Source organism: Falco punctatus (assembly GCF_963210335.1).
Source record: "Falco punctatus genome assembly, chromosome: 12".
Taxonomy (NCBI): Eukaryota; Metazoa; Chordata; class Aves; order Falconiformes; family Falconidae; genus Falco; species Falco punctatus.
This window is the reverse complement of record NC_137592.1, coordinates 12,253,699-12,280,326: the sequence shown is the minus strand read 5'-3', so window position 1 is coordinate 12,280,326 and position 26,628 is coordinate 12,253,699. Positions and strand designations below refer to the sequence as shown.

The 26,628-nt window shown below is 40.3% G+C and overlaps 1 long non-coding RNA gene across 1 annotated transcript; it reads right to left on the bottom strand.

Moving 5' to 3' along the window:
- Window positions 1–443: 443 nt before the first annotated feature.
- Window positions 444–24,019, bottom strand: LOC308071832. The gene is made up of 2 exons (XR_013931324.1): window positions 10,973–24,019; window positions 444–10,736 (listed from the first exon to the last, which is right to left on the bottom strand). It is a non-coding gene; the product is annotated as an uncharacterized lncRNA (long non-coding RNA).
- Between the last annotated feature and the right edge of the window lie 2,609 nt (window positions 24,020–26,628).

Here is a 26,628-nt window from a genome sequence, read left to right as displayed (position 1 = left end):
CTAATGCCTTCTCTCCCTTCCTCACCATCCCACACATATATAAACATGTTGTCATCCCAGAAGATCATTTGGGAAGCAACTGGACTAATCTTTTTAAATGTGGTAACAACCTACAAACTGGCCATTAACTACAGGCAAAAGGTGCCCTGTTAGTGTAATTAAAGCCAAGAACAAGAAAACTCCCACTTAATGCAGTAGGACTTTTGCCTGCACTAGCCTAGTCCAGGACCAGGTGCTTATTTGGGGGGGAATTTTGGCACTCGGTGAATTCTGTAAATCTCATATTGTTTTAGCTAAATTATTCTTTTTTGAGTAACCTCTTAAGCAAACTGGTGTGAGTGGAATACATATTTTAGAGAAGAAAGATGTATACCAAACCTTAATCAACAGCCTTTCTGCTGAATGACGTAATTTGCTTTCCTTAAGTAACCACAACGCTTAAAGGTTTTTGTTTGGTGTCTGGTATGTTTCGTGTTGGCTTTGGTTGGTTTTTTTTTTCTTAGTGTTGTTTACTGCAGGTGTATTACACTTACACTTATGTCTGTGAAAACTGCTGGAGTGGAACAAATACAGTCAGTTAGTAACATCTGCCAGTTTACTAGAAGCACAGGAAGTGTTTTTGTTACAAGATTTCCATTACTTGCAGCAGCCAGTGCTTGGAAGCCTTTAAGAACAGCTCCTATTTGGTTCTAAATTTTCAGGTTACTACAAAGAAGTAGATGTTAACCCAAACCAGATTATATATTTGAGTTGATATCATCTGATGATAGAATTAAAAAACCAACTGCCCAAAACTCTGTCACAAGCCCCCTGTAAGTGCAGACAATATGGAATCTAACAGACCTTGCTGGATCTGAACTAACATTGCATAAAGAGAAGAAAACCACATCGCTTTCCAACCATTTGTTTATTCAGCCTGTTTGAATACTTAGAAAATCTGTTGCATGCATCTTTATATTTGACTTCTGTTTGTGTGTTCAAGGCTGTAAAAAGTAGACCTGATAGAAAAATGTGAAACTGCTTTCAGATATCTATTTTTCCTCCATTTTGATCTGATTTGTAAGAAGTGGGAGTGTCTTTTTTTCCCATCAGTTTTGAGTGTCTTACAAATATTCCAGGTAGATTCATCAATCTTCAATTTAATATTAGAGCCACATCAGCTGAAACTTAGGGTATTAGTGCTCAGCTTTGGATCTCCAGCCATGTGAGGCTATTTTGCATTCCTGTCCTTGAGGAGATGACTTTTCTACTCAGTCTATTCCATTTTTAACTGGACTCCTAATTGATGTGCAAATCTCAGTTGTATATTTTATGCAGTACAGGCACATAATTTGGGAAAAAAAAGGCCTTGGCGCTATGGAAAAATGCCAGGTGATGATTCTTTCATGATGTGCCCAACTATGAGAAAACTACTTAAAAAATGCATTGTTGAAAAAAAATGCCATAGCATATTACAATAAATTCCCTAGTGGATTCCATCAAGAAAGGAAGGAGTCTTACTCAGCATTTACTCATAGCCAACCAGTTCCTGAAGTCCTGAACAAAGATTTATGCAGGCTCTGATTTGGTAGGATGTGCACATGAAGATGCAGAGGTGATCCTTCCCGAGGGGATACCAAAGCTCTCAGCATTTCCAATGGTTTGGAGGAGGGAGAAAGGGTATCAGCTAGGAGGAGGCAGAGGAAGGGATCCTATTTCTGCATCTCAGTGTTTTCATATTTACCTTAGTTTGGCCTTGCTTGCTATTGTGTAGTGTTTGTTTTAAAAGTGACTCAGAATTTATGGAGCCTTTCAAGAGGATGTCCCACAACTTGTGATTCATGACATCCTGCAGAAATTGCATGCTGGTTAATAATACCCTCTCTGTATGGAACTGCATTTCTGAGCTGTGAAACATAACAAGTGCTGACAAATCCTTCTAACAATTCTGTCAAAGACGTATTTTGTAATGTGCAGCCTTTCAGAGTATAGGTCTGCCTCCCTAAAAGGCTTCCAGAATGTTTGCTGGCAGTTCACAAGCCCCACAGAGCCCATCACTCCACACACCATAACTCGCTAGAAATGAGGGGGTCATATTAAGGAGCTTACACACGTTGATGCTACATTACCTGAAAAACTGTTGGGTTTTTAAGATACAAATTTCCAGATTAAAGGTTTAATCTGTAAAACCAACCACCATGTTCAGCACTCCCTGCTGTGGGGCAGTCACAGGGATTTTGCCTGGGAAAGGTTATTTTATGACCTACTTGGATTCAAAGGAAAGTTGGTTGACTTCAGGTAGCTCTCTGCCTGGCAATATGCCTAATACGATTTGCAAGTTTGGAGCATGTTGACTAGCAAGTTATTTATATCTAATTTTAAATTACACTGTTATTTAGAATAACTAAAACTCCACAATATTAACAAATTAACATTATTAACACCTAGGGAAATTAATTTTGAAATATGCAGTCTCTTAAAAGTGAAATGGAAATAAAAATATAGGAAGGAAAGTGCCATTAAAAGCAAGCTACTATAATGATGCTGCATGCAAACAGGTGGGCTTTATAGCCCATTATTAGTTCACACGGAACTTGCTGGTACTTTGCTGCTGAGATCTGGCAAAATGTGCCCTTAACAGAGAAGTCCTGCCTGGACATCAAACTGACTTACAAGAACATAGTGCCCATGACATTACTATGCACGCCTTACAGTTTGGGAGATTCCTTTTCTGCAAAGTAAGAAAATTTTACTGTCCTCAGCAGGAACTACCTGAAAGGAAAATATTGAATGGAGAGATAAACAGTGATCTGAACTAAATTATCTTGCGGCTAAATAATCATTTCTGTGGCTGCGGACATGAAAGTCAACACTAGAGAAGGATCAAGAAACACTGAACTTCTACATTCCAGCACTTCTCATTTTGGCATAGTATTGCTATGTGCTGTAAATAGCTGCGGCTTCAGTTAGGCAGTACAGGATATTGTAAACTGAAACACTTCCTAAAAAACACAATGCCTGCACAGGTGCAGTGAGCCAGCAGGATGATATAAAGAGTTATTCTGTGACGCTCATCCTCACAAATATATGTGTCTCTTGATCCCTGTGGCCATAAGAAACCCTTTAGCTACCTTTTCTCTTAGCACTGAAAAATCCAACATGTGAAGAATGTTTTCAAACAGGATGACAAGGCTACATCCTGCACAGATTTGAAAGGAATTGATTGCAAAGAGCAGGCAATAGCCCATGATATCCTTCCTGCTCAGTTGGCCCTCCTATCGCTGCTGATCTCAATATGGGGAAGTCCCAAAAAAATAGGAGCTTTAAACTTCCCCTGTTGCACTGCATTCCTATTTGGCATCTAAACCCCTATTATTTGCCATCCAATGGGGAGACAAATGGATCATCGATTAGCTCATGCTAGGTTTGAATTGAGGAATGTGAGTACGTGAAATTGCAGCACCATTAGATCACCCTGGGCTGACAGCTTCTAGAAACGAACCTCACCCCACTGTTTTTGAAGGGTCTTTCCCATTCCCCGTGGAACACAGGTATCCCTAGTCTCTGGTAGATGCAGCTGGCACATCCAGGTTGTGTCTAGGCTGAGGGCAGATGCCTGCTTTGGTGTCCAGTGAGGATCCTGGCCTCCTCACAGTGCCACCAAGGACTGAGCACATGGCAGCTCTCTGCACAATCTCCATGTTGCTTCCTGCAGAGACCTGGGCAGGGAGGAGATGGCATGTGTCTGAGTTTACCTCCAGTATGCAGCTGGGAAGTGGCTGGGCTGCCCTCACCCAGGAGATCAGAAGTGCTTCTGGATCCATCAGTTTAGACAGGGCTCAGGCTGGTTCTACAGGGACAGTTTGGTTTGACTGTGAGTCACCCCTCTCTAGGTTCAAAACAGATGAGCCACTGCTCACCCTCGTTTGCATCTCACTTCCAAGCTCTTTTCACAGCATCCATACAGTGCTTCTTGACCTTCCCGCAGTAATGACCCTCTAATAATCAGCCTTTGTCTCCCTCCACAGTGGTTACTTGTAATTAGGGGCAGATTGCCGAGTGGGAGAGGTGGGAAGGTGGGAATGGTGCATTGCCCCATTGCCACTGGTCTCCTTGCCCTGATGGTGGGCAGCCCTGGGGTGTTTTGAGCAGAACAGGACTCCCCTTCAGGTGCTGGTGTCTTTCTGGACATGGGGTAAGGATCTGCCAGGAGTGAAGTGAGGCATTTGCTTCAAAGATGGGGGGTAGGTTTGGCAGAAATCCATGGACCTATCGGCCGCTGTGAGGCTCTGCTGCTGGCACCTCAAAGGGGAAGAGCAGCCAGGTTAAATCTGTGGCTGGCTGCACAGATTTCTGTGTTTTCTCTTAACTGCATCTTCAGTTAGCAAATAATTGTGCAACTTTTATCAGGGCTGTTTGTTCTTCCTCACAGTTCTTCCATGTCCTATGTTTTCACTGTGTTTGTTTTTCCAGCTTTCAAAAAAGCGAAAAAAGAATTTCAGGTGATTTTTGTGGGACAACAGACTCCAAATAGTAACTATGTCTTTCACTAATATGCATTCTGCCAGCAACCAAATAGTGACTATTAGTATTCATTTCCATAACGTAGGTCTCATAAAGAAAACAACATAATCAAATAATGCAGCATGTTGTATTGCTTAATTAATGGAAGGGAAAGGCTGAGATAGTTTACCACTTCATCATCCTCCAAATTAAAAGTATGGTGCTTGAGGCCTCTACCCAGAGCTCCTATTTGTTACTATTAGGGTAAGAAAAAAAGAGGCACACCGACAGGGCAAATCTTGATAAAATCATGATATTTTAAGAGGCGGATTCTGCTTTCATTTAGTGTAGTGCAAATCAGAAGGGAACTCCAGAGGTGTCAGGGGACTTGTAATGTGAAAACATCAGTAATAATATCTGGTTCCTAGCTATTTATAGGAAAAGATGTAGTGTTCATGTCTGTCCTATGTTTGTTGATAATCTAGTTTGAAGAAAAAGGTACGACCCAAAAGCTTAGCTTACACAGTGATCACTTAATTCCTATTTTCTTTTCCAATACATATATGTTTAGGTTTTTTCATGCTTTATATTTGGTTAATTTCATAAATTCATGAACAAAAGAGTAAATAAAGGAGTCTGCACTAAGTAGATAACATTGTACTTTCTGTTTAAAAGCAAGTCCTTAATATAACAGACTAAGCTAAGGCACCGTCATGAAAATCAACTTTTAAGTGAAGCTTAATTTACTTTTATAACGTTCTCTGTGAAATATCCTGAATCTCCCTGTGTATCAGAGGAAGTAATTAATTATTTTTTAGCAATGGCCGAGTGGTTCTAGATAAAAGGCTTAAAAATGGACTTTGAAGGTATTCTTGTTCTCATTAATGGGAGGGATGAACTGGATCAGAGCTGATGAGTCATTGCAGGAGCCTGCTGGAATGTTGCTCCAGCTGTGTATCGGGATCTGCAGGTGCACATTTCTTGGCCCAGATATTAAAAATTAATAGGGAGGCATTTGACATTCAGCAAATTCTTATTAGATGGAGAATGTTTTCTCTGAAGGAGAAGGGCATGGTAACCAAATTCCTTATGGTAGGATATAGTACATATTACAGTATGGGAATAAAGTGATTTCTGATCTACTTCAACTTTCTGCCTTGGTTTCTTTTTTTAGCAGTCCAAACACAATAACACACTAGTAAAGCTGGACCCAGTACTAAGAGCTGTCTTGAATGTTTCCTATTTTTTTGCTATTCGCCTCTAGCATACACTGAAAGAGAAAGTGAACATCCTGAGACTGGCGGACAGCCAAAAGCTTGGGGACTTCTCACCTACAAGAGCTTCTTGCAGAGCACAGGGGAGAGCATGTGTGAAAGATGTGAGCTATTGTTACTCAGTTTGTAATCTGGAAAAGTTCAGAGTCAGATCTGCTGTGCTCTGCAAAGGACTGCCTATAAAATCCACCTTACTCTACTAGCAACATGTTATACTTCTCCTAGTCGAAAGTATTGAAAATTTTTCCTTTCAAACACTATGCATTTTTAAAATGTTTTGTACTTTTTGTTACATATCTTGAAAGGTGTTTGGCTTTTGTTATGAACAGCTACTGAGAGAACTTCTCAGCATGTTTTATCCTGTTCCTCCTAAGGTTTCCTTTAATCCCAAACAAGAGAAACTATAGTTGCATGTCTGTAATAAGACTTCTCTGACCTGAGCAGCAGAAAAAAGTGACTGTTATCATGGAAGACTATGAATGAATCTGAATTGAGTTTGATCCAGCTCTATTCATTAACATATGATATAATGCAGACTTCTAATTACATGATTTGATTAGTCAGTAGGAAGATACGCTTCTGCAGAAGAACTTAAAATTATATTGACATACTTTCCAACAGCTATAGCATGCATTAACAGCTGTGAATGATACAGCAAAACTGCCATTCCTGGCATGTCCTTTGGTTTTTTGCTTTCTGTTTCCCAGCATGTGCCCTTTTCCTGCCTGGAAATCTTGCCTGGGCAAATTTTGATCACTTGGTGAAAGGTCAGATGCTGTTTTGTATATGCCCTGTACTGAGATGTGAGCTGACAGTTTTGGACCTGGCTTGTATGCGGAGGCAGAAGACAGCCACAGAGTGTAGGCACATCGTATGGATATATATCTCACTCACACAATGCTTGGTGGTTTGGCAAGATAAAATATTCCTTGCTTGCATTATACAGTCACTTTGGACCTGTGCTATCAGTCTGACACTTACAGGAAGAATCAGCTTTAATTACTGGGCTAGTGTTGCAGAATTACTCTATGGAGGGGCAGTAGGTCTAGGAAATCCCAGAGGTATGTATGGTGGTGCCACACAGATAAAGCATCAGTGGTAGAGTTCGGCTGGTCCTATCCTCAATTGTACAAGAATAGCTATTTAATCAACTTTCATTCCATACCTTCAGTTAATTAGTCCTGGGTTCCTTGAGTGCTTTCTCAAGGACAAGCTCTCAGTGGAGACAGTCTCATTTCTCACTTGACCCAGCTCTAGGATTTTTTTGGGACTACCGGAGATTTTGAATCCTGCTGCCTTTTGTGGCTTAACATATTTGTGAATGCACATTAGACATTTAATTATATTTGGGATTTCAAAGAACTCCTGATGATCTGTGACAAGTTCATTCATTCTGCAGCCCACTGAGCACATGAATATATAACCCTCTGAAGTGTAGCTGAAATACTGAGGTATAGTTCCTTTTTCAATTTACTCATTTTAACTGGAATTTAGCATAATCAGACGTTCTATTTTTTTAGATTTATGTAATTATATGAGCACCACTAAGACTACAAATACAACTTTAGATCATTGTGAAATAGCAATAACAGTCCAAGAAAAACTCCAAGTCACCAGAAGAATGTTCACTTATGGAAGGAAAGATAAATATTTTAAGACTCACATCGTAATTTAGCTGTATCTGAAAAATTTTTTATTTTTTTTTCAGTTTATCTTTTACCTTTGGTAATTAGAAGTTATGGTTCTTGCCCTGAGGATCTTCAGCTTCTATTTAGCTTTAATTTCAGTGTATGAATGGTATGCAGCCTTCTATGCAAAATACACATGCTGCCCTGTGGCTTTCTCATCTCTGAAGATGTGCTTGTCTGGTGCTTGGTGACCTAGAGTTAAAAAAAAAGCCCTGCATTTTGGGTTGTGCAATGTCCTTCACTTATGGATGTATGGAATAGATTTGTACACAGATAGGGCTGCTGGTAGCATTTCCATATATGTGAGCTTGTCAAATATATGTTTACCTTTTAATCATGATAGCATTTACACTCATTACGTGGATTTGCTTCATTAACTCTTGCATTCTGAATTGTCAGTCAAGAAAGGGTTTTCTATCCATTCTTCTCCAGAAAAAATATAATATAGGAACAAAGATAAACATCAAAAAAGGAGAATCATCTTTTTCCAAGATTATAAGTCCTAAAGAATTTAGGAAGTTTGTTTGACTAAAATGTTTTATTTAAAATAGTAACTGCATTTACGATACACCAGTTCCCTTCCCCGCTAAGCTTCTTTGGGATCTGTAAAAGCAGTCAGAATAACAGAGAGATCATAGTAATTAAAATTTTATCAGGAGTTGTTTCACCATGCAGTTTATTTCATGCAATTGCAAAATTCAGGCATCTAAAAATAATAAAACAGTTTCCCTCCACAGTCATAAGATTTTGATATAAATGTTGATGCTGGTTTTATTCCTTGATGCTAGATACACTTTGTGTGACCTTCTACCTAGTCTGTGTCATACCTTGCCCTAAAAATAGCACATGATACTGTATTTCATTCTCCTTAAAAGCCTGCTGTGTCCCTGGACATTCAGCAGATCTTCCTGACATATCAGTTTCTGTGCAGTTTTGCTTAAATCAAAAGTATTTCCAAGTAAGTACCATTCCATATGTGCATTAAATTAATCAGCTCAAGTTTTCTCATGAACGTGGTGTCTGTTTACACAAACATATATTAACAATAGCTACTATGCAGATTTAATGCTGTTTTAACATAAACTAGGTTCTGTATTTCTTCACTTAGCCTTGTCAGTCCCAACATTCTGCAAAACAGGAGTCAGGCCTTGAGGTCAGCCTACAAATCACAGTATTGGTAAATAAATAAATGTTGTATCTATTTTTTGGGGGGGTGGGTGGGGGTGGTGTCTTTTTTTTCTGTCTTTATAACTTATTTAATCGTACCATGTGTTCATGCTTTTTGCAGCACAGATTTACAGGAACTACAAAAATTTTTTTTAATGGAACACAGTAAATATCATAGGACTTAAAGTGAAAGGCTATGTTGGCAACTGTACTGCCATTGTAACATCATTTAAAATTTGCCTGCTTTCCTCCCCTGCCAGTTCTATATAAGGACATTGAAAGAGATGCAGGGGGAAAGATGTAGCAGATTTTTGTCTACAAAGGGCTTGAGAAGCTGTCACAAAATCAATGTCTAGTTTGCAAAAAGAAATCTGTCATTTTAAGTCCTAAATTTTTGCATGTACTTAGAAACATAGGAAATCTAAATGAAGAATGAATAGTGGACTGATATTCGCAAAAATCCCAAACCAAACTTTGCCCCTCTGGCTCAAGATATATTTATTCTATACTTCCTAGTTCAGTGAAGGGGTTCTGATAATAACCAAAGCATGTCTTCTACCTGAAACTGTCTAATAATATCTCTCAGAGGAATAAATGGGCTTTCAGAGAGCTCTGTGACAATTGCAGCTGAGCTACTTCCCATATTTGAACCAGATCTTTTCAGCTCCAGTTGGACAAATGTTTTAAGTTGCCGCTGCTATCTTTCCCCCTCTGCCCACCCCGGATTCATGCCCCCACCACTAGGGGTGGGGGGGCTTCTTTTATGCCATTATCATTCTTTTTCAGCCAGATCATTTCTCCAGCTCACCCTGTGGTTGCCCAGGTACTTGTATTGGCACCAAGTAGGGGATAATCTGGGGAAGGGCATGAGCAGCTCAGGCCAGGGCAAGATTGTTTCCTTCAGCAACAGGTGATATCAGTTTGTGCTGGCTGAAGTTTTTCAAACTACCACCTTGGACATCAATACTTTGCATAAGACATACTCAATGAAAGATAAAAGTACAAAACAGTGTATCCATTGATCTTTGAGAAGTCCTACAAGGAGCCATGGAGGCTCATTGCTGTTGATTTGAGAGGGCTCTGTGCTGGTGCTGGTATGCACACACCACCCACCGTGTTGCAGCCATTTACACAGGTCTAAAATTGGAAGCCCCCAAATAGCTAAAGTGCCCCTAAAAGCCCGTTCCTCAGCCAAACCCCACTGAATGTCACAGAATCCATGCAGAAAAAGAGGCATCACCCCAGATGTAAGCCCGACCTCACACTCAGCATTTTAGCTTAACTTGCATACGGTGTGGAGGAAAACATTTTAAAATTGTAACGGGAATGGGCTTTTTAATTCCTGAAGATTGGTGCCAAAGTCAGTCACTTTCTTGTTAGGCAAAACTATGTCCACCAGAGGGCTATTTTATTTTAGTCTAATAAAATCAGAATGAAAATTTTATTAAAATATTAAAATCAAATTATATAGTTACGTGAACTGTTAGGAACTGAAGGCTAAGTCATATCCTACTGCAGAGGTAAATACTGATAATAATACTTTGCATTTTTTGATTCAAAGCACACTTGATTATGAACTAATTATCTACTGATTAGCAATTGTCTACTAATTTATGCCCTCTGACATAGCAGTGACTTCCATTTTATGCATGGAGTAATTTGGGTGGATCAGATTTACCTGACATCAGATTCTGATTCAATGATATGATGAAGATCAGACTTCAAATTTCTAAGCCATTGTCTTTCCACTGGCAATTAATACTTTAATAAATATATATAAGTAAATGCAAACAAAGCTTTTTAGTAGCCAACCTGCATTATAAAGGTTAATTTTTAATTAAACAGCTACTGATTTAATTTGATCTATCTGACCCTGAAGTCTGCAGCCTGGATTTTCTCAGGGTTTACATGGTTGCTTCCACCAAGAGAAGGTGAAGATAAATTGCTTCCAAGTCAGAAGTGCAGCAGTTTACATTCATGTGTACTTCCAGACAAGTAGAAGTGATTTCACAAGTGATGTGGGTCTCTGGACGTGAATCTTCATGCTGTAATCTCAGGCTGTGGTGTCATCATGCACCTCGCATGGTGAGGCAGATGGAGTACATTGCATTGCTCCAGATGAGAACTTTGGAAAACAAAGAATATGAAAGCAAGGCACACGTCATCTCTACAGCGCAGTCTCACCTCTGCCTTTCTGAAATGATGGCACTGCACGGCAGAAATGCAATAGCTTTACAGATGGTGTGGTGATACTTTGGGAACCAATGTCAAGGCAGAGCCCTGAAAGCCAAACCCTTACCTTTTCTCTTTATTCAGAAAATATCCAGCACAGGTTAATTACATTCATTAGGAGATACTTACTTCACACAAGCCATCTCAAAGTCTGTAAATGTTATTTTCCTCCTTTCTTCTGCTCTCCACATTACTTCTGTGCTACTGCATCCCTTTGACCTTCAGTAAATCTTTGAGTCCTTTCTGCAGGGTACATCCAGCTTGCTGGTAATTTCTATGGTGATAGGTGAGCTTGTATACCTCTGCAGGCACAATCCACAGAATTAACTATTGACAAAAGCCTTGTTTCATGTACATGTCTACTCCCCTCTTACCGCAGTCACAGCTCTGGGGAACTACTGCTCAGTTTGTTCACCATTCTGTACAGCTACATACAGCCCAGTGGCTGCAGCTGTACTGAATACAGAGAAATACGGCAGTTTAAACCATTAGAACACAACTCCAGTAAAAGCAATTATTTCAGTACTTCTGCAGTTTATTTTCCAGGTTTTGGACACCTCAGAGATTAAGCATGACGGAAGTATTTCTCTGAGGAATGCCAAGCTGGGTCAGACAGGGTTCCTCTGATTCACAGCCTGTGGCCGTGGCTATAGCAAGGACAGGCAGAGGGGGAAGAGGGAACAGATTCAGATGAAAATAGTGAGTGTGGGGCTACCCTCCCCTCTCAGCTCTGACTGCTCAGCTTTTTTCACCACATTTGGCCCTTGCAAAGCAGGAACCTCTGACTTAATCATTCAGCAGCTTTATTTGACCACACTGTCTCTCCCTTTAGGAAACATGATTACTAGGTCCTAAATGCTTCCTAGAGTCTTTCATCTTTCCTCTATCTAATTAATGCTAATTTCCTTGATGGTACTTCTAAAGTACAGTTGGAGCCTGGAAGTAGATTACAGAGCACTTTACAATACCAGCAGTAAATCAGACAGAGATTGTGAAGCACATATAATATGCATTTCCTGAGACTTGTGAAGGGTGGGATTTTATCTTGCAATGCATTAGTGCCCCTAAGATTGTGTAACACTATAAGTCACTCAGTTATCATGACACTTGGTTGCCTGGAAATACTCTTCCTTTACCCCATATGCCTATTTCATTTTTGTAGACAAATCAGTTTGACACATGTTAACCTGACACTATAACTTTTGTCTTTCAGACAGTTTTCAAGAGTAATTTTTCCCAAAGACAAAATGTATAATGAATGTGCTGAGAGCAATGAAGAGGGACTAAATCTTCAGGAGGATCACACTCATACTTTGAACCTAGAAGTGTACCTGAGACAACAGAAAAGTGCACATTAAAACTGAAAGGTACATTCAGCTTGCACTGTAACAGGTATGAAACCATTGAATCCATGAAAAGAAAATTATCCTCCATTTTGGAGATACTTGCCTCCAGTAAGAAAGGTATATGGGTTATTTTTCAATGTAATGTTAGACCACTTGGCTATTTGACTTCAACCAAATCATGCAGCCAGCATCATTCCACATATTGCTGAGAAGTCTTTCATAGGGGGATATATGACTGCTTGCACAAGCATGTTTCAGGGTATATTTGTGGATGTACATGCAGAACTGCAGGTGGAATTTGGAGGTCAAGTTCTAAAGTCATGTCCGAAATGCTCTAAAAGCCAAACCTGTCTGGCTCTGTAACTCCAATAGTCACTGTACTCCATCATCTGGTCACTTCCAGTGGTGGAAAGCAGATTTGAAATATGACTCTTGGCTTGGTAGTATCTTGTCATCACTTCCTTCTGATTACCCAGGGATCTGCTCAGCCCAGGGAATTCCCAGAGATTTCATCTCTGCTGTTCTGAACAGTATTCTCTTTGATGGCAATACATGCAACCCAGTACAGTTTTGAACTTGACTCAGATTACTGTTGTAACTCTGAGTTACAGTATTGGCTTAGTTTCTTTGTATGTCTTCTTACTGCCAAAGATCAGAAAAGCTCTTAGTAGATCTTCCTAGCTAAAGTACAGTATCTTCTAAAATTCATTCAAGGAAGGAAAACTCAAACAAATATACTCTTTGGTCCTTAATAATACCAAACTTCCCCCTTTTTTTACCTCATTTTTTATATAAATTATAAAATGAGAACATGATCAGAGTGCATTTAAGAGAGATGGTATATTGAACTTTCTCCAGAGATGTTTTTCTGAGCCACCATACATGAAAATCAGTTAAATTTTTTCAATAACGGCTTAGCTTCAGTGAACACAGTGACCCAAATACAAACTATTTTCATTGTAAATTATGATACCCACATTTTACAAAACCTATGTGTTATTTAGTTCAAAATCCTCCTCCCTTTTAATGAAATACAGTAGCTGGCACTTCTGCTGAAAAATTCATTAAATATTTCCATACTGGCTTCCAGCTTGTCTGGTGTTTTTGCCTGGCAGAATACAGTGCATCTTTGTGTGTTATTAATGGGCTGAGCTTCTGGACAAGCCCATGCTTTTTGCCACTGCTGAATTTTCTTACAAACTATACGCTATAAAATGGACAGAAACAGAAACTTTCATACATTCAGCAGACTCTTTCTAACAGAGTAAGTTAAATCACTTTCATTAGACAAAAGCTGAAATAGAGATTTCATCCCTTCAAAGCATAAATGGAATATCTTAAAAAAATCCTAGGCATTTTAGCAGTTGCAAAACTGGGAGGAATGTGGGAGGATGTTAGTCTGCAGGCCTGGTCTTTGGTCTGTGCGAGTCCTCTCCTCTTTTTGACCCTAAAATGAAGGATAACCGTATGAACACTGCAGATGCAGAATTATATAGAAGGGTTGCCAGATGGGGGTGGTGCAGACAAATCACTGTCAAGCATTAGAAGAGCCTTTCCAGGAGGGCTGCAGGCTCTGGACTGGGAAATGTGCCATTCCCAACAGCACTAGGAGCCAGTGCAACACTGCTATATATCCTCCATGCACTCTGGAGATATCCCAAGACCTTAAGGTTGATTGCTGAAATACAGCATTTCATTATAGGGCACCCTCACTGCCCTGGTACCTGGGAATCCTGTAGTAGGGCAGTGCAGATGTGTCTCTGAGGCTCAGTGAAGACCTCTCTGTACTTCATGGCATGCTCAGTGCAGGTGGTGGAGCAGGAGACCAGATGTTCTCGGCCCAGTGCCCAGCAAGAAGAAGCTGGTGGAGCTGGTTCTTCCCCATATGGAGGAGTTAAGCAAGAGGTTTCCTTGGCTGTGCATCTGTCCCCTTAATCCTCACTCCTGCAGCTGAACATGTCTTCTGAAATGAAGGCAGTACAGCAAACTGTCTAGGAACTGTCAGCCCTTTGAGATCTTTATACTACAAAGACAGTTTTTGGGTAATCTTCCAGATATTGTCACCCCTGGAGCAGAAACAAACATGTGCCTTAGTTTCAGCTGCAATATTAAACCTGGGCAATGTGTTAAACTGCTGGTGAGGAGGTAGTTGTGCCATCGAGCCCTAACAGTAGGGAGGTAATAACATGCTTTCCCTTGCGCTGTCTCCCTGGTGGGGGGGCCATCTCTGGCATGTAGGCAGAGGGATTTTCTAAAATTAACTGATCTAAATTTGCCAAATGAGACCATGCCCTAAATGACAACAGGAAGGTCTCATGGAGCTGAATATTTTATGAGCAGCATTTCTATCTTCCTTCATTTCAGAATGATTGGGATAAAAACAGACACAGGCAGACAAATCGGTTCCCTGAATCTCTTATTTATGAAGTTTAATACAGTAAAAGACAAGGCAAGGGTCACTCATTTAAACTGCCTCAATCACATTCACCAAATCCATGTATTTAACCAATATATAACACCAATATAAATTATTTCGGGTGGGCTCCTTCCCCACCTTTCCATTCGCCCCCATCCAAAACCTACCCTCCCACCTCAAGGCTTCTAGGTTTTGAGTGAAGAAAAGTGGTGTTATCTGTTATTTGGCAAAGTGAAGGTGTCCTTCAGCTCAGTACAGGATGAAAACTTAGTGTCCCTAGCCTTGATGAGGTCACAAAGTGAAATTCATACAAAGACGGGAGACCATGTCCTAGGAGTTTCAGTGTTAATTTAGTGGGAAGGGATGGGGATCTGGCCAACATGGACTTGTATTTCCTGACTGCTTGGCAGAAGTGAATCCCTCAAAATGATTTTGTGCACAATGGCTGCCTCATGCTTAGCAATCTCATATCCTGGAATGAGACATAAAGAAATGAAAAAGGAAGCAGTAGTGATTGAGTAAAGAACATGACAGGATATGAAAATGGGGATTTTTTTAAAAACAAGAGGAATTTGGAGAAGTTTCTAACATAAAGTCTTCAGTGGAGGCAACAGCATGTCTTTGATGACAAAGTCGTTTGATAAAAATTCTTCTCTCAATATTGCAAGGAAATGGAATGATTTTTAACCTACTTTAATAAGATGAAAATCCAGATTGCCTTTTTCTTTAGCTGTGCGTGCTCTAACACCAACAGACACTTGCTGGGAGCAACAACCAAAACTCGGGAACATGCTGCATGTTCTTCAGCACCATCTACTGGCACCTTCCCTATCCACTGCTTGGGCATTGCATCATCTACAGCCCTTGAAACACTGTCAGGAACAAAGGAAACAAGTTAAATCCTCCAAAAGACTGTCCATACGTAGTAAACCTAAAGACTAGCTTGGCTGAATTGGTGCTTACATAGGTTTTGATTCTTATAAGAAACAGCACCAATCAGTCAGCTTAGAAATTGTGCAACCAGCCTAATGGTCATACATGTCCCCTAAGAAAAGCACAATGGAAACCAGGGACAAAAAGACAACTCAGAACAAAACAAAGCTCGTGAGGTGGTGAAAACACAAAATGAGGTTATCTGGGCAGGGAAAAAATCTACAGGAAATGTAAGAAGATATTAACCTGGAAAAGAGCTTTTGGAAGCAGAGACTGGGAACAGTACGTATTTCCTGAGATCTGTGCCTTAAGAATGGCATTCCTGAACAGACTTGGACTGTTATTCTCAAATTTTGCAATACTCCTGTTTAAATATAAAACTGATTAAGAGGGAGGGATGACTGTTTTTAACAAGATTTTAGATAAACAAGCTCTGACCCCTCTGACCACAGCATCTCTACATACTCCTTCAGTGGGACAGACCTGGTGCTAGGTTTATTGACAGTCTCTACTGTCTTCAGAAACAGTGACATGAAAACAAAAAGGAAAACAAAATTTGGAGCATATCTTGTAGACACTGGCAATCAGTGCAACTCACTGACATCAAAAGCACTTACTTTCACAGTGATTCACAGCCTTCCCCTCTGTTGCCTTTTCTGCCAGTGCAGTAAACCCAAATTGAAGCACAGCCACTGAGTGAGCCCTAAAATATATTAAGTTGAACAGTGTTCAGTGCCAATTTTCAATATTAATTTCATTGACAAATGATGGTGTGCCAAAGGCATTCCAGATAGCTGTGAATGAGCTGTTCGTGGTGTTCTGAGCATGAAATACGAACAGAGAAAAATGGCATAACAGAATGTGCTACTGACACATTGGGATAAATACTCACTAAGCCTGTCTAAGTTTTTTTTATTTGTTTATCTACAGCTCTGTCTCCACAGATTCATAACAGTTCAGTGAAGCAGTAGAGAGAAAAGTACATTCTCACCATGGAAATTGACCTTAAAGTCATCTAGTCCAATGAAAAACTATTCATTAAAGGCTTCTATACACAACCTTCTATTCATAACCTTTTCTTCTTAAAAACTAATTATCATTATACTTAATTGCAACATCAGCCAAATGTTGACAAAATTACCACTTTGCAGTAAACAATTTGCAGTATCTATTTTGACAGCAACACCTTCTGAAAGATGTTTCAACAATGTCAGCTTGGCCTCATAAGAACAAAATGTAGGCAAAACCTCATTTAGCATCAGTGCTTACGGTATTGCTGCAAACATGAATGCCTCCAGCTGCTAAAGACAAGATAACTCAGTTACTAGCTGTAGCTAGAGGTTCCAGAAAGCTATTGTTCCCCATGACATCTACAGGCTTGTGAGTTTCATAAATCTTTTGGGAAGATGTTATTTCCAAAGGAAATACAAGGATCTGAGACATCTTCCAGATAACTGCAGCTCTGATAGAAGTGGCCATAGGTGTGGGTAACAGTTTAATATAGGAGAAGTGAGTGGATGAACAGAGCACAGGTAAAGCACTTAACAAGTGAGGTTAAGGAGACAAAGGCTTGAAATGACAAATGCTAGTATCATTCTTTGAAAAGGCAATTGATAAAGAATGGGCAAAGGAAAATTCAGAAGAAACATAAATAATAGAAAAATTGCCCCCAGAAGTTGTTCTGGAATTGATACAGATCAAGCTGTTTACCATTTATATACTTCCTTAAAAAGACTAAAACAAAACACTGGAGTATGCTTTTGGGGATATAAAGTATCCAACAGGCTCCTCGGTTTCTATGCAATTTTTCCAAATTTAGTAATTTTTTAGCAACTATGAGCTCAGAAAGTTGCTACTGTACTTCACTGAAGATCAGAAGTTGGCAACGCGTTATTCCAGATGGCTTCTAGACAGATCCAGGATGACCAGACAGAGCTGAAGAGTGTTTGGTGAACATATGGGCGAGTAAGATGCTTGTAGATTTTGCAAGACATTGATAGCACCACAATTCTGGCAAAACACAAACTACTTGTTCCCATTTATAAGAAATTAAAGCCTTGACAAGTGTTTGTCTTGGGTGACAGAGAGTAGAATGTTCACCAGATAATTTCCTTGTAGCATCTACAACTGAGGTAGAAGAAATCCTATAACTTAGGGATAGAAATATAAAACAATGAAAGCCCACAGCTGGAGTTCTGGAGCTGGAATTTGGCTGGGACTTGCAGATGTAAAGATAATCATATCTTTATGCTGCATCTCAGTGTGTCAGTCAGAGTTATAACTTGGTCTTCAAGTGCAATTCAAAGTGCTGATTCAAAACTACCATGTCTTCCATCCTCCAGGGACAAGCCAAAACCTGACATTAAAAGAAGGTGCTATTTCTTGGTCTGAGGGTAATCAAAGATAGCTTTGGAGGACTCTGAGAGTTAATACCTGAGCAGATGGCCTGTGGTAGTAACAGATTTTAGCTCCTATTCCCTTCTTAGTCACTGCTTTACACATGGCACACGTATCTTTTGCTGGTGCTAGCATAATATGTTCTCTATGAAAGTGCAGAGTAGCAAAGCCCAGAATAAAATTAAGGAAGAGTAAAATGTGACTCGCATATGCATACAAGAGGGACAGGATTTTTCCATGCACATCAACGAACTCGTCCAAGAGCTACAATGAAAGGAATGTAACTTCCTGTTAATAAGGCCAAAAACTCATGGCGAGGACCATTTATAAATGTCCAGTGCTGAGACTCCGACCTGCAGTTTGTGTGGGGACTTCTGTCCACCCAGAAGATGCATATGCAGAAGGAAAATGACTCTCAGTGGATTCTTGCCCCATGCTATGGGCCCAGCTAGCCCAGGGGCTCCTCTGCCTGCCCTGCAGTAAGGCCTGCATGGAGGTGTTTGCTCCCCTGCCCCAGCCTGCCCCTGCAAGCAATTAGCTGTGGTCCACAACCACTGGGGTGCAGGTCCCAGGCCCCGGTCCAGGTCCTGCTTCATGCACCCCTTCAGAGGAACTCACTGTCAGCAGTGAACATGCCCCAGCTGTAGTGAAAGCAGCTTTCACTGCTGAAGTGGTCACTGAAAAGATGGATGGAGAACCCTGAGAGAAGACTTTGCTGATGGGTAGGGTCCTATAGCTGGGTAAGCAGATCACATTATTACAGCAGTGAAGTAACCATGCTAGTAGCTGTATCCTGTATCACTTCAGCTCTGTTTTAAACATGAAATAGTGAGTGACTCAACAGAGAAAATGAGAAGAACCAAGCATCCAGTCACCTGTTTGCAGAAGCCCAGCAAAGTGCAGATTTCTGGGTAGTTTAACTACACTGTCTTGCTGCCAAGTACCTAAATGCTGCTTAGTGATGCAGGGCAATTACAGCTGCATCCTAGTGACAGATGCATTTTGTTGTAGATAGACAGGATATAGGAGCAACTGGAACAGTTTTCTAGTAAACTGCATTAATAGGAGAGTGGTTGAGGATATTCTATTGGGAGAGCATAAAAACCATTGTCTTTGGGAAGAAAGTGAAGTTGGAAATTTGTATTTTGAGTGATGGGTAAAGGGCTAAGTCTGGACTCCTTGTATTCTATAATCTTTACTAGCCCGAATTCAATAAACTAGTATTCATTGAGTTTTAACTAGCAATTTTGTTGTTCAGTGCAGCAATATAGCCTTCTGTTAGTCTGCAGCTCTGCCTCTCAGTTTTCATCAGGCCCACATGCACTCCCGCTCCAAGGCGAAGGAGCCCACAGGAATGCTATCTGGGGCTCTGCAGGGAGAGGGGACTCAATAAAAAGTGTACACAATGCCCACTTCAATCAACAGTGTTATCAACTGAGATTTTATGAACCTGAAGAATATTCGATAGCATTGCCTATTTATGTTTTAATGAACATCTCATTTTACTCCAGAGGACTGTTCACAGTCACAAAGAAAACACAGCAGTTAATGAAATGTTAATTCACAGATTACCTAGAAAATTGTTTTTTTCTTACAGTCATTGCAACTGTGCTATAATGTATAATTCAGTCACAATATACAATGATGGCAAATATGTCTCCTGCATATAGCATGTATGATAGAACTGTAATGTAAGTTCCTTAATGGAAGTTTTGTTTCACCTGAAATTGTTTCATCTATTTAGGATATCTGGGGGAACAGAGGAGAATTCATTCAAAAGGAATAATTGATTTGTGGAAATGAAGAGTATATATTACTATACTTGCATAAAAATTGCCTGCAGTAACAGCAATAGGGTACAGGACATCAGTGCTCAGTACGATACTGTTTCTAACTCCTAGAACAGGTATTTGAGCCTGTTTCAGGCTGATGATGCCTGAGAGTTATAGGAGACCTATATAAAATGTGCCTGTAGGCTTAGCTGAAGCATTTATATCTGTGCTTAAAAACCACCAACTCAGCTGAAGCTTTTGCTTAAGCATTCAAGCATGCCATCCAATGTACAGGTAGGGCACACCGACACTAGTGTATCATAGCAACCGGTCAAGGTAATTTCAAAGATTTCTGAATTTAGAGAATGTTTTGTTTTGCTTTTTATTTCCTGGCTACCTGTAAAGATTGGCTTTTTGCCTTGCTTTTGACTATGCCTCTTTAGCTATGAATAGGAGCTTTATTGCCTATGCTTCATTAACTGTGAATCAGAGCTTTAAGTCTCAAAGGGATGACAATCCGGCATTTACTAGGCACTAACATCAAATTAAAATATTATCCTAGAAAAAAGCAATCAAACTAGTATTGCGTTGTCTGACAACATTGCAGCAAAGTCCAAAAGCACTTATTAAAAAATGTATCACCTAAATTGTCAGAAGCAAAAAAACTTCTTGTTATTTACGTGGTTCTATTGAACATTTTCAAGAATATAATTTTTAATTTTGTTATATTTCTAGAGAACTGGAAAAATGTGTGTAATAGCGGTTCCTTCCCTGCTGGGATGGGTAAGTAAACAAATTTTGGCAGACTAAGTTGTTTATTCTTATTACTATAGTAATGTAATTACAATTCTTTCTAAGGGTAAAGAATGAAAGACTTTCAGTATTCGGTAGGTTTTAATACCAAAGTAAGAGCATGTGAGTAAGTTTTAATGATGTTGGATAGATTCAACTTCAAAGAGTGGGCATACTGATGACATTTAATTAAAAAGTTACAGAATACATGGCTAGAATATGCTCTGGTCTGGTTATTAGCCAAGAATATGCTTTTGGCTGGTTATTAGCCAGGAATATACTCTTGACTGGTTAATAGCCAAGGTAACATGTAGATGGCCAGCCTGCAAACCAATGACAAAAGTCTTCTTGAAACAAACCAGTAACAAAATGCTAATGCTTAAAAAATTCATTCAGAAGAAAGCTATTTTTCACTGGAAAGAGGAGAGGATCATCAGTCAACCCTTGGCTACTTCTGCGCATATCATAGTTTTATCTGAGAAAATAACTTCTGATACAGTCCATATATCTCGAGTGCATACTGGAGAGCTAAAAGCCAGTTAAAAGGCTGCCTTCCTGAGTCAGGAAACAGAGAAACCTGAGCAGCTGCAGTTTGGCTGGGAATATAACTGGTGAGGTGCTCTGATAGAGACCAGGAGGGTTGGACATATACTGCAAACAGAAGGGTACAGGCAAGTTTTCCAACTGTGACAGATATATCTCTCATCCTATTAACTGAGGGAAGGAGGGAGACCAGTGCATTTTGAAGTCAAGGTGTCCTTTCTCTATTTTACCTGCAGGCACTCTCCTAGCTACAGCAGTCATCCACTGCATCTTAAGCAGATGCTCTGACTTTCTCCATTTTCTTCCATTTGCTTTTAAAAGATGCTTTTGGACGAAGGCTCTTACAGGCAAAATCACAACGCTGTCTCCAAAGGGCTGTTTTCTGTTGCTTCCTGAGCAGCACAGTGGAGATACACAGCATCCTGTGGAGCACCTGGTGAGAGCAGGGACAGGCTGAAGGCAATTGGGAAGAGGGGCATGGCACAACTTTGTAAAGGCAGAGATTATGCAGTCCAGCACACAGCAGTAACTGGAGAAAATGGATTTGTATTAAAGAAAAGGAAAAGGCTGGGAGAATGAGGTGCTACAGGAGATCAGTGCTTACGGTGAGATCTCTCCCCAGCTCAGAGGCTGGGAGTGGTTAGACTCATTGAAGGAGCAGCAGAGAAGTGATGGAATAAGAAATGTAGGGGTAGCCTAGAAGGTTGTCCTGTGCAGTGTAGCAACTGATGGTTTCAAGTATGCATATAAGATAGAAGATTGAAGTGTAATATTATCTGCTTAAACATGGATACAGTTCCTCCTGCTGAGCAAGTCTGTAGCTGGATTAACAAATTTTGTGCACTCCCGCCTCTCACTTGCATGGCAGTCAGGAGAAGAGCATGGTGCTTGGCTGATCCCAAGCCAATGCACAAGCATCTGGAAGAGTTAAAAGCTGAGTTCCAGCAGATGATGGCTTGGTATCACACAAGCACTTGGAAGAGGTCTAAACCAGGGAAAAATAAAACTAAAATATATCTGTGAAATGTTCATCAACAAACATGTTGAACCAGATTATGATTATCCAGAGAAGGGTTGGCACATCAAACAGCAGCTCGGCTTTCTGAGGAGGACTGCTTGTTGAATGTGGGGTATTTGGCAGCCTTCTTTGTGGGAGACAACAAAAATTGCCCAGAAGAAATATGATGAAGTGCTATTTTCAAACAGCTCAGTGACTCCACAGAAGCCATTTGTGGCTATGATTTCTCACATATTATTTTACTGCATTTTTCTGTTTCAACAAAAACTTATGTTGTACGTCTGCCTGTGGTGAACTGCAGATGTGCTGGACAGGAGGAAAAGTTCATTTCAAACTTGCATGTTGAAAAACTTCATACAGTGTGAACTTATTTTCTCTTTAAACTAAATATATATTTCCGTACATTTTAAAAGTGCTGATTTTAACTATTTTTGTTTCTGATCTGGGAACTCAAAGGGCAGTCATCTGAACAAATTTTTGCTCTTACTGAGCTATTATTACACCTTAGAGACCCAAATGGTTCCAGTGTGTGAATTTGAAGGTAATTTGACAAGACGTGGAATCTAAGGTGGCAGAAGTGTAGATAGAGGCTCATTCTCTTGCAGAAAAAAAAGGTTCAGGGTATAACCTGACCTGAAATGCCGACTCAGCAACAAGGTGCCACAAAAATTTCTTTCCAAACATTGTGGCATCTGTTAATGCCAGGAAACCTCACAGAAGTTAAAGAATGTGATTGAGATGTTCAAAGTAAGATACTGAAATCTACTTCAAGCTCTAGTGATGACAGTTTCTGGTATGTCTACTCAGGAAAAGAAAAGGATCGCTGTTATACAGGTAGGTCTACCTTGCCAGCAAAATCCAGTAGCATGGTTGACAGTAATAATGAAGACTCAGAAGTCCGACATACTAGCACATGCCCGCAACTACACTAAAAACTCTCCAAGAATCCTGGCCATGTAATTTGCTTTCTAGCATGTCCCAAAGGCCAAGCCACCAATTATTCTTGGCTGTCTTCTGTCCTTGCCTGCTGATGCTAGCCCACATCTGCCCGGTACAGCCTGCAATTGTACTCCCTCATTTTGCTGTGATGCTAGTATCACAGCGAGAATATTTAGATATGTACATTTAGATATCTAAAAGAGGGAAATGGATTTGCATTTCATTTTAATGGTTATCTGAACTGACTGCCATACTCGGAAAAACAATTAATGGGTGCTTGTTTTGGCAGCAGGCAGCTGCACACTCCCACACTCTTTCCCCATATCTCTCTGTCTCAGAACACACTCTATAATCGCTGGGTGGCCAGTGATGTTGGTAAATGAAAGGAGCATTTCAGACTGAGTACACAGAATGAGGAGGTGTAATGCAAATGGGTAATTTAGAAATAAAAACTAGGTGGTTGTTCTAAAGTAATAGTTACGATTTATCATCTGTAAAATTCTCTCACCACATCTAAACCAAGGAGTGCTTTGGAACACCTGCTCTTTGCTGTTGGAAGCTCACTTGAGCTGGAAAATTCTTCCTCCAGAGGCAATTTATTACCCGTGTAACGGATGCTATTCTGTTGAATGTGTAGCATACTGAGGTTTGGCTACCAGTTTCACTCTTTCAACACAAAGTGAAAATATGGAGCTTGTGGGTTTGGAAGAATTTTTCTTATTGATATGGAAAACTGAGAATTTAACCTGGAAATTCTTTGATTAACTCCTGATTCTGTTTATGCAGGGAAAAGGCTGTTAATGTTGGAAATTAAGTTCAAATGCATTTGAAAACAAACTCCGTTCTTTGGAGGCATCTCTTGTTTCGCCTTTTGATGGGACACCATTGCCTGAGCAAAAAGTCTATCTTTCAATAGGCTGCTATCATGATTTTACATATTTTAAAGTTCTACAATGTTATATATATTACAAATGGGAAAAGTGAAGGTTTGAGAGGCAAAAAGGGAACATTTTCTCTTACTGATGTGGTTTTACATTGTTGAGAACAATTAAGAATCCAGCAACTCTGAAAAAAAAGCACATTGAACTGTGTATGCTGAATCAGATTAAATCACTTGATTTTTCTATGAATGACTCGCAGTATATCACCACACTTTCAGAATACACCTTTCTGGAGCATGGGCCTGCCAATCAGACTGATGCTTTTAAAAGTAGAAATCTAATCACTTCATCTTTCCTTCCTAAATATTTATCTGAAAAGGTATTTTTGTTTCATTTTGTGTTTTAATTTCAGTAAGCACAAGAAGACAGGTATGACTGTGTTCATTTTGTGTATAGGACTGCTAAGGAATTACCATACTAGACTGCTCACATCCATCTGGTATCTGATGATTCAAAAATATTTCACAAGAAATTGTGAAATGACTGATCTCAAAGCGAAATACACTCCTGTGAAACAGTTGTGGAGCTGTCACTAGTCTTTGGATTTCAAATGTTTCACAGTGATCAGAATTTTATGTTCCTTGTTCTAGCTTACCTCAAAATGATAATGAAAATGATGCTTCCATTATACACTCCACAGTGGTTTGACCATTTGACTGTAGTAGTTTTGATACTGTTCTTAGTTTTGAACAGGACTAGTGTACACTAGTGAATAATTTTCCTTTTTAGTGTAATGTAAGGTTTGCTTTGGTTTAACTGCAAATTAATAGGAGTTAGTAAACAAAACCGTGGCTAAAAGTAAATCAGTTTGATACTTTCCTGGTGTGGATAGCTGTAGCTCAGATAAGTTTTTGCCTTGAGGCAAATCCCCTATCAGTCCTAAAGGAAGGACTAGATTTGTGTGTTCTCTCCTTGCCTCCTCCTTTGTACATTTGTATTTGGATTAATGTCTTTGCAGGCGTTCTAGAGAAGTGTCAGATCTGCAAAGACAAATAACAGGTATTGCTATTGTTGCTGCGAAGCTTAAGCTTATATAATGGAGAACGACAGACTGCTCGTGCAAGTGCAGTATCTCAGAAGCCTACACCAGGCCTTGCAGCAGATAAACTTGCCACAAAAGGCCTGGAGAACAATTCATGGGCACTTGGGGGTGAGGGTTGAACTGGGCATGCGTGTATTCATGCAACTTGCTGCTATTAGGAGAAAAATAATAATAATAATAGTACACAGTACTGATCAAATCCATTCCTTGAAGGTGGTTATTAAGGCCAATGCTGAAAAACCCACAGGGCAGGCATGTGGTGACATGGAAGTGGTTTTTCAAAATTGTATTGTTCTGTAAACAAAGTTGCATATCTCATATTCCACAATGACTGCTTCAGATGCAGGCTGTCAACTGGAAGTACAAACCCTGTTAGTACAGAAGCGACGAGTTGCACTTCAAGAACTGTTTATTGAACAAAAACATAATGCCAAGGCTACACGTTTGCGTTTTTTTATTTCTTCTTTTTTACTTCTTGTTTAATGCTATATTTACAATGTGAATCTCATGTTGACTATATGAATACTTGGTCATTCATATTTGGATTATTCAATGTCCTTTTCCAAGGCTTGTTATCTAAGCAACTACAAAAGTTACATTTGCTCCCAGCTAAGGTGACTGCCCAGTTCCTGTCACTGAGACTCTCTAATCACTGGCTTCCAGAAACTTCAGTCTGCAGATAACAAAAAGAGAGAGAGACCATGATACGAACACTAGGGTTCCCCCTTCCATACAAGCCTCTGTCTGTTTCCTGATTTAGACCAGAGTGGGGAGAATTGGGTCTGTCTGGATTTTTCTCCTCCACCCTCAGTTCTTATTTTAGTCTCTTTCATCAGCTGTGCAACTGAAAAAACTCTTCTCCCACGCTCTCAGCATGGGCAACAGGAGGTCCCGTTTGAGAATCCTAACACATGATAATGCCAATTAAATCTCTATCTTGCATCATTACCTTATCCATCTTTAAGTTGCTCTTTCCCTCCTGCCTGTGGGTTCAAAAGACATTGTCTTGCTGCATGGAGCTGCTGGCACGAAGTAGCTCCAAGGCCAGTGTGGGGCTGGGACCACAGCTCTGCTCTGGGGACAGTGACCAGAGCCACTTAGCCAGGGAGAGGTGGACAGTGAGTGACTTTGGTTTTCCCCCCCTCAGCATTGCTTTCTGTGTGCCATTCGGCTCTGCTCTCCTGCTCCCCTGAGCAGGCTGCCTTTGCAGTCCTAACCCATTTGCACACTCTTTTGGGTGCAGAGGTTGCATTACCCTGACCTCCACCACCAGCCTTGATGGGTGCAGAGCACTCATCCAGGCACCAGCAATTCTCCCAAGGTTCGAACACACAGTAAATACTGTACCTTTGGGTTGTTTGGGATTAATAGACAAAATGGCTAAATGGTTGAGCCCACGTCACCAAAGATTGCACAGCGGGGCTTAAACCCCCAATTCCCATATCCTAGGTTGCTGCCTAGGTGATTTCCCCCTCTTCTGTGTTCACATTACTACTGGCAAGGAAGCAATGCTGGGGCTGCAGTTCTGCCTTGCTTGCGTGATGGGTGCTCCTTCCCTACAACCCCACCATTGCCTGACATACCCTCGTGGCGGGCAGAGCCTTACCTCAAATAAACTCAGCATTTAGTGACTAACTCTCTCTGAT